Raw genomic sequence first — 9,823 nt, 5'->3', positions numbered from 1 at the left:
CAAGAACACGATACTCCATCAGCTTAGCCCCATAGGTAACCCATGCAAAGGAAAAAAGGGAAATCTTATCTCACTTTCTTTCCCTCTGTAAGTGAGCAAATAAATTTAATTTCTCTCTTTCCCTGCAGCCTCACAGGTTCTCTTCTGATTGAAATAGTGGCATTCTAAAAATCTTTGCTGGAACAAAATCTGCACCTTAATTCAGCTTGGACTGCAAACTTCTAAATAATGTTAGTCAGACTCTCCTCGGTTACACTGGTTTGGCACTGGCTGTACTGGAGACATGTCCATCAAAGAGGAAAAGTCATCTTACTTACTATATTATTGTTCCATACTTGATTCTTTTTCTCTCCAGTTTATCCTTTTGCAATAATAAAGAGATCTTTCACATAGCTATTCATCACTTAAATGTCCCTGCCATGAAATTCTATGCACAAAAGAGAAGGCATAGCAAAAGCTTATTTGGAAAAGCAAATATTCCATGTTGGTGTATTCATTACTGACCGTCTCATAGTCAAATTCTTGGCATATTAGCGTTGTATTTTTTCCCAGCAAGACACAGAAATTGCTTGGCAAAGCATTCATCAAAGCACATAAGCATATGTCTTAAATAGATGCTTTAAGTTAGTCATATGGTCAAGTACTTTGCTAAACTGGAACCTGTATGTTACATAGTGGCTGCTTCCAGAGAGAACCACTAAAAAGTGCAGACAGACAGGCAAGGAAGTGTAGGGTTGACAAAAGGAAAAGCAAACTTGAAATTATATGATGACTACCTCTGCTCCAGATAATACACAGTCTTCGTGACATAATGAAGTGTGAATTTAAATGAAAAATAAAATTATCTTACCAGTCATGATGTACCCACAGCTTTGCCATCATCAGCCCATAAGCATGGAAGGACATCCATGAAAAACAGGCGGAGGCCACATGGATAGAAAGAGTGTAGGGAAAGGCAAAGCTGATTTTTGGGAGATGGGGACAAATGACATGTCAAAGCTGATGCCATGGGCAAACCATAAAGGATGGTTGCAGTAAGAAGATAAGAGGCATGGATGAAGCAGAAGTACAATACTGGAAGAAGGAGAAGCTTTAAGTGACACAGAATGAAACAGTAAAGACCTAAGAACAATTAACCACACACAACACTTCTGATTTGACCTGCTATAGGCATGGCTTGACATAACTACACCATCATACTAGCAGTGAATGAGAGAAATCTGTCTCCAGCCCATTCCACAGCTCATCACCTCAACATAATCATCTCTACATTGCTTGTGAACATCTATGGATAGGCATTTTGCTCCATTTTCATACACACATATATTTTTAAATCCTGTTCTTCTGTCCATCATTCAAAACTTATTCTTTAGCCTACCAGCTTAGCCTGAAATGCTATTATCACAACAGTTTTTTAAGTGTTTTCCAAATAAAAGATAGGCACAGACATCTAAAACAACTTTAAGGACTGTAGTTCTATGAAACCTGAAGTGTCAAGATAACAGGGTGATAAGGACCTGATCTGGAGATTCTTCTGCACCTTGTGACAGGGACTTTCAGAAAGTAAGTAATTCGCTGTAAATTAGCTTTTAATGTCAACATACTTTTCCAAGGAAACATTGTCTTCCACACAAATTTCAGGGCATGCAGGTCTGTAGTGGAAGTCAACAATTTATTAACATGCAAAAAAGTGCTCAGTAAATATCAGCATGTAATCATGCTATTTTACAGTAACAAAGTTCCTGCTATTATGGCTCCCCAACAGAGATGTTTTATGAGAAAGAAATAAATTTGAGACAAATTATCACCTCTAAAAAACATAATAACAAGAGCAAGGACTGCTTTTGTTCAAATGTGTTTTCTGTTTTGGGATGCATGAGTTATTAATTATCACTGTACAGGGAAGTACGGTTCTCCCACTCCAAGAAATAAAGACTAAATTTAAAACAAGGTGGGCCCAGATTCTTATCCTAAACACATGAACTTAACAGGAGGGTGTCTCCTCTGCCTTCAGCATAGTCTTTCTGGATTTAAACAGGTATAAATGAGATCAGCATATGATAACCTTTCACATACCTACATGGAAAATACTCAAATAGCAAAACATAATTTCCAGACAGTTCCAGTAAGCGCATTATGCCAGTAATTTAATGACTAATTGCAAAATCTATTATCTTAGAGATGAAAAGATTTTGGAAGATTTAAGATCAGATTTCAAGTTCAAGAAAAGCAGGAAACAAAAAAGAACAATAAACTAAACACTGGAAAACACATGCATGACTCAAGGTCCTGCAATAGAAACTGCTGTAAGCTTTCATACACATTAATATAATTAAAAACAATTACAAGAGATGTGGGAAACGTTGAGTTCTGTATCAAATGAGAATTAGAAACTTTCAGAGAACCACTGAAAATTAAAAAGAAACGACAAAGAAGCATGAACCTTGCTTTGGCAAAACTGAACAGCAAATGACTGAAAGGGCAAAGCAGTAACGCTTACCAGGCAAGACAGCAACATCTGGACAAGGCTTAGGAGGCCGCCGTCCTCAAAAGTCAACCACTATAATTGCCAGTTGTACAAAGTGTCTGAGGCGCTGAAATGTCTAAGGCAACTTACTCAGCAGCATACAGCTAATGGAGCAGGGGGAACAACAACCCAGGAGAACCTGGAGACCAAACTATTATGTTAGATGTGAAAGAGCTTATAAATATTGTTACAGGGACCTGGCTGTGTAAGAGACCGATGGTTACACAGTGAGACGAAACACTAACTCTCACTGGGTAAAAGTCACCTCGGTAGAAAAGGCTAGTTTTGAAGACTCAAGTGGGACATAAATAATGCAAGAGCCTTACGATGGCTCCTCTCAGTGGACTGAATTTAGCCTACTGTGCTTACCCTAATGACTAGAAGGAGAAAGAATATCGGGGGCAAGAGAAACACGGCTGAGATAATCAAGGGTTGTTATGATTTTTCAAATAAGCTCCTGGGCCAGCGGTTTCATGCACATTTTGGTAGATTTCAGATTATTTTCCCTGTCTTTTATCTCAGTCTCTGAAATGAAAATAATCTTCAATTTTCCAGACTGTACATAAGAGCTTCAAGTGCCCAGGAGGCATAGAAACACGCAAATCCTTTGCTTATCTGGGAAAAAGAGTCCTGAGGGTAATCACTGAAACACTGGAAACTATGAGCCATTAGTGGTGTTGGAGTAGATACAGATAATGTAAACTGATAGCACAGTCTCAAAACATTAATACCCAAGAAAAATGAACTCTGCACACTTGTACGTGCAAGGAAATGTCAAGTAACTACTTTGCAAAGAATGGTGAAAAATGGTGCAAAGGAGAAAAACAAATGATAAACCCTTTAAAGGAAAGAAAAGTTGTGAGATTAACCTGTTGGTGCCTCCATTTTCTTCTGGCCTTGTTGACAGGCTTCTAGCGACATACCATTGTAAGACACAAAAGCACAGCTTATCCCTTGCAATATATAGCTGTGTTAAATAATGCCAGTGCTTTGGAGTCAGGAAATGAAGGATGGTAGCAGATCAGTTATGCAATAATGATGGGCAAATGAAGGTGAAATACCAGCTAATTCAAGAAGATCACAGAGGACTGGCACAAAGAAAATACATTTGATTTGAAACGAAGTTAGAATAGAATACCCTTCTCCTCCGGGACATGAACAAGATTCTGGAACTACTAGCTGGTGGGCCAACTTACATCACCACCAGAGGGTGACAAATTTCAAGGAATACCAACATTTACACATACACCGATAATAAGAACAGGAAGGCTCTTCTGCACGTGCAAATCTTACCTCTATATAATAGACTCCAGGGTATGATGTTAGTCATCTCTGTAGTGAACTCTAATCGCTCAGGGCTCTAATTAGACAAGCAGACAAAGGTGGGCCTTTTAAGAAAATCGAACTTGGAAACAGAACCATGGACCCAATCTCTCAATCATTCAGGTCAACCGGAGCCAGGGTGGGAGGCAGTGGGAAGGGCAGGAGTGAGGCTGTAGGACAGAGGTGCACTGAGAAATCTGTGTGCAGAAAGAGGGAATGGGGGACCTTCAATACCCTTCACTCCTATGAAGTTGCTGACACATGCTGAAAAGCACAAGATTCCTTCCGCTTCATCTCTTCTTTCTACCCCAGCCCCTTTGTAACCATCTGATGCCTCTCCCAGCCATGATCCCACCTCCATAGGACCCTTCAACCTACACCTACCACCCTGCTCTCAGAGGCTTCTTGGAAACACCTCTTCTCACATCCCCCCTAGGCGAGGAGGGGACGGACATCCTCCTCTTACTCTCCACAATGAATAGGAGAAAACCAGAAGGAAAAGGAGAACATGAAAAAAAATGCAAGCATCTCTAGTCTAAACAGGTAAGGAAGACAAAGGGAGCATGGGAGAAAGTAATCTGAATTCCATCTGTAGAAGGGAAACTAAAAGAAGGAGAGGTGAAGTCCAGAGAAGGTTGGCAGAAAAACCAGAAAAGCAACCCAGCTCTCCTAAAACTATTGCAGTATCAAGCTCAAATCTTCCTTCCATTACTTTAGATTTAATACAACAGAAAATAAGTATGTGTCTAATATCTAGCATTCAGCAGGCAGTTCAGCTAGGTTTTAAGGTAACAAAAATGTCTAAAAGCCCCTCTAATTTCCTACATTTATCAGCAGCAATTAAGGCTAATCAGTACACTCATCTGATTTAATCTGAGCTTTGAAAATCCTTTTTTTCTCCAAATACATTGCATGTGTTAAATATCAAAGTTGTAGCTTTTCCCCCATTGTAATGAAAAGAGAGTAATGTCAGATATTTATGGAGATCTGTTTCTTCTCCTTCCTATGCTTCTCAGTCCATGTATCTATCAAGTCTAAGGACCTGTATTTTACTAAAATAGCTGTATTTACTGATTTTTTTCCCCAATATCTTCTGTTCTCTCTACCTTATCCATGTACTTTTCTAGTCTCACTATGTGAAAATAAAAACAAAATTAGTATCTGCAGATGAATTGTGGTGCAATTCATGAATACAAACCTAGAGAAGGATAACCAGAAACTCCCTCTGGTGTTGTCTTGCATGGCATTCATTCCTCCCTTAATGCCTCTTATTCTCTTAGGGTTGCTTTGTCCATTGATAATTTCTCAAAACAACTCATTATTTTAGCCAGATGATTATACTGTTGCTTTATAAAAAGCATTTATTCTTCATCGTCTTAAGAATTATTTCTACAGCCTCAGTGTAGAGACAAGATGTTTTGCTCTTGTTCTTTCTGAAAGGCTTGTATTTCAATCAAGTCACAACATAATTACAGTGTTTTACATAAATATCAACATAAAATCTGGATCTTAACTACAACATTCTCTATTTAGCCATTTAAGTACTTCTGTGTTCCCCATTACTTTTGCGTTTGACCATCTCATGTTACTTAATGTATTTTCATAGGGCAGAGTTATTTGCCTGGATAGAGAACTGAAGGAAGGATGGAGAGTTTGGAGTGTGGCTTTATCAAAGGAATAAACAGATCCAGATTTGCACTACTTATGGAGAGGCTGAGCTCGTCTCCCCGCATGCCCAGCCGTGCGTGCTCTCAGGTTCCCTTGTGCAGGCACCGGCTCTGACACAGTGGTGCAGTCAGCCAGGCTCACCAGCCACAGAATTACAGAGCTATGTTGTCTCTGGGCATCAGGACCATGTACTTCTGCTTGATAAAACTTTGTGTTGCATAAAATGGCTTCTAAAATACTGTCTTAAGAAGCGGTTGTAATTTGATAGGGAGTCATTTTTTCCATAGAATTTAATTGAACCTGCAGGATGTAGCACGCAGTAATATTCCTCCTTTAGAAGTCTGCAGGGTGCTCCTGAGGAAGCCTGCCAACTCTTTTTGGATACTGGCAACAAGCTGAACCTATCTCACAAAGCCAGGATGTGGATCGAACAGGAGCAGCAAGCAGCAATAGACCTCCTCTTTGTCATGAACAGGTACTATAAATCCTTAATCAAGCTACTAAACCTTTTTGCACTAACTATTTGACATAACCGATTGTGGACTTTGCTATTTCTTTTTCTTTTTCCAGCGGGGGGAAAGAAGGGTAAGACTACACAGCAGTGATTTCATGGAGTTCTCTCAGGATACCCCAGTACAGCAGTTCTGCCCGTGTAGCTGGTATGTCAGTCCTCTGCAAGGTCAACCCTACAGGAACGGGGCTGGAAGAGTTTATGGAGCAGCATAGACTGAAATGCCAACAGTAGTTTGACTACGCATACTTCCAAAGGCTTTTCTTAGACCACCATAAAATGGCATAGATTGGAAGAATATGGAAGTGCTAAAGAAGTAATTTAGGGGGAAAGGAAGTTCTTTTAAAAAGCTCCATACTATCAAACTGTGAGGGAGAAAAGATCCTTAAATCCTTTAGATGGTCTGCAGCCTGACATTCTTCACTATGCTGGGATTTCCAAAAGGCTGTCATCATGGAAAGGATACCATGGCTATCAGTATCTGGTTCCTCTTCTGGGATCCTGTCTTGGCTGGAAGTGAGTGAAGTTTCCAAGACATGTTCTCCCTCCCCAAATACAACTAATTTTTGTTAGAAGGCTGACATCATCCCCATTTCATCCCTGTTTCAGGATGAAACTGCTTCCCAAAGTACATCAACATGGCATTTAGCTCCATCCCACCGTGTCCTGAAGGCTGATATTTGGAGAAGTAGACCAGGAGGAGTGTGTTTCCTCAGCTTCAAGGCCCTGGAGATCACTGACCCAAAAAACCTCTCCCTAAGTTAACAGTGACTGTCAGAGAGCTACGTTCTGGCTAAATGATCAAATGTCGGGGTAGGTGTCTACTTTGGACAGTAGATTTGCCAATAAACTTGAATCACCACCAGCAGAAATCTGGGTAGTCATGAGCCTCATGCCTTCAGAAGTCAGCAAACCCTCCGCCCAAACACTCCTAGACAAGATAACAACAGACAACCAATTTGGGTTCCAACTGGTGACTGGAGGGGAGAGGTAAGTACAGCTTTGAGTACTCCATGATTTTGAGAAGCATTAGCCTAGCAATAGCATGAAGGATCATATAAGACCTATATTAAAAATATAGGGGAAGTAAAAGAGTTATTAAATTGTGTTGTTTTAGAGTATTCCTGTGATGTTATTTTGGCTCTACCAATAATAAATTCATTACTTTTTTCATACTAGCATGTTTTCATTTACTTGGCAAAACTGATGACAACAACAAAACTTCTATCAAAATGTCACTGGATCACATGAGAAAGTAAGTACTTACAATAATGGTTTGGATAAATTATCTCCTCTGGCCTCCTTGGAGGTAAATCTGGATTATTGGGCTCTACTGTTGTCAAAAGAGGCTTTGTAGAATACCATACGGCTAAAAACATAATGAGCTTTACTAGAGGGGAGCATAATTCTAAAGTTCAGCAGAAGGTGTATGTTTGTATGCAGTGACTAAGCATATGCAAGTAGGAGGCAATTACAGATGGCTGCAAATATGCTACTACTGCAAAACACATATGATGTTTTGTATCCCAGAGCAGAAAGCAGAAATGCTCTAAAGTACACAAGCTCGGCTACTAGCTGATACAGTGATGCTGATTTTGTGTTATTTAGGACCACAGCATCACACTCAGCAGCTGCAGATCAGCAACAAAAGGTTGCTCACTTCTTTTCTTTAAATTGAAAAAAGTTAATACGATCATGGAGAATTTGCAGAGATAAGAGGAATGTACCAAGTGGAAAACAGATCACTAAGTCACCTCCAGTAACAGCTCCACTAAAAACAAAGGTATGAGTTAACCATGAGGCAGCATGCTTGGAGCATATAGGAAATGGAATCTCTTAACTACATTCGTCAGAGTGGCTAGCCTGCCCTCTCTGCTCCATTTGGCGTTGCCTTATCTATTTTTGCTATACTACAGTTCTGAGGTTGACTTGGGCTTAATAAATACTGCTGCTGATTGTAAAATATTAATTTGAGGTGTATTAATTCTCTTAGATATACTTTACATGTGTATTTTTCACTTTTATCTAGGCAAGTTGCCTGTGTGTTGAGAGATCAGCCCTCACAGCACTTACCAATTTGCATCTTAACTGGGGAGATGTCCTGGAGGAGGCTTATCAAGGAGATTGTTTTGGAGGTGTTGAGTGGGAACTGTCACTGATGTTAGGTTTGTTGGAGAGGACAGGGAAATAAACAGGCCCCAGTCCCTCCCTGCCTATGGGGAGGAACAGAGACCTTGCATTGGATGACAGGTTTGTGTTTGGAAGAGAGGTATTTACAAAAAAACCCAACCAAACCACTCTCCACTCCCTATTCCACCCATTTAGGTTTCAAACCAAAGAACAATCCTCCTGGTATCTACAGACTGATCAGAGGTGACCTGAGTGGAAAGAGCCACCCTGATTTTAAGAGAAAACAAGTCTGTAAAGGAGAGAACGCACGACTAGGACCCACGCTACTGATCCCAATAGCTTTGCATTGGGTGAGAGAGAAGACATGTAACCTGACATTTTATATAGATATTTTTAAAATATATTATATATTACATAAAATATATAATTCTATATTATATATTATATAATATTATAGTATAGTATATATGATTATATTTTGATATAATTTATATATCTATATTTATATAATTTTTTATATAGAATTTATATAAATTAGAGCTACTCAGTTACTTTTTTTTTTTTTTTGCTAAGGTCTGTTCAACAGCCTTATTGTAGGGTCAACAGGGCACAGAATTCTGCCTTTAAGCCTGGAAATTTCATCAATGAGTGCAATTGCATCTTGAAAGACTGGAAAAATGAAAAGAAACGAGGATTTCCCGCAGGAATACAAGAGGTAATATACATTAGCATACTCTGGCCAGAATTTACATGTGCAGCAAAGCTCTAAGAAATAAGTCAAACTGAGGCCTCTTTTGGAAAAGTTACTCTGAGAGCATTCACACTTCCTCTGCTAGGAAATTAAGACCCATATACAGTGATGCAAAACAGGCTCATCCAAAGGAAAAGTGTGAGAATTCATTATTTTACTCTAAATTGCTCACTAGAAGAATCTGGTAACTTGACAGGAAGCCTAGATTGACTGTCCCCCTAATCTGGGCAGTATGAATGGCCTTAAGAATGTCCTAGAGATGTTTAGTCTATTTTGGTAGAACTGGTCATTGAAAACACCTCAACTTGATCTTAAACTGGCTAATGAAGACATAACTTGAACAAAGTCTCCTCTCCCTCTCAGGGGTCTATCATCTGCATTGCCTCTTTCTTCTCCAAACAGCCTCATATATTTGCTCCCTCAAAGCTTCCATCTTCTAACTGCCCATCGGTAAGTGGTTGGTGTTAGGCTGACAGCATACCTTTCAACACCCTTTCAAGGGAAAAAGGGACTGCGAGAGAAAATCTTCACCAGGGTGAGTGCCTAGCAATTCTAACTCCCTATCCCATGCTCTTTCTGAAGCAGTACTTCCAAATTTTGTGGATTTTGCAGTGCTGTCATTCATTAAGACTTTGTACATACACTCACTAACAAATGCATAACTGGAAACATGGCAAAGGCACCATACTTTTGCAGATTAACTCCAAACCACTTAATTATGACCATGGGGCTCTAGACCTTATGTCAGGAACCACTGCTGTAGAGCATCTTCTCTCCACCAAGTAAGCATGGGGACACCGATCTGGTTGCCCCTCCTTCATTATAGCAGGATCCCTATTCACCCTCTTTCTCTCATGCTCCACCATGAAGTAACATGCGGTGGCTTGGCATGTACAACCTCTGCCGGCCTCTT

The sequence above is a fragment of the Nipponia nippon genome, unplaced genomic scaffold (assembly GCF_047370975.1).
Source record: "Nipponia nippon isolate SJK-2023a ecotype South Korea unplaced genomic scaffold, ASM4737097v1 scaffold_2, whole genome shotgun sequence".
NCBI classification, from domain to species: Eukaryota; Metazoa; Chordata; class Aves; order Pelecaniformes; family Threskiornithidae; genus Nipponia; species Nipponia nippon.
Note: the sequence above shows the minus strand (reverse complement) of the source record.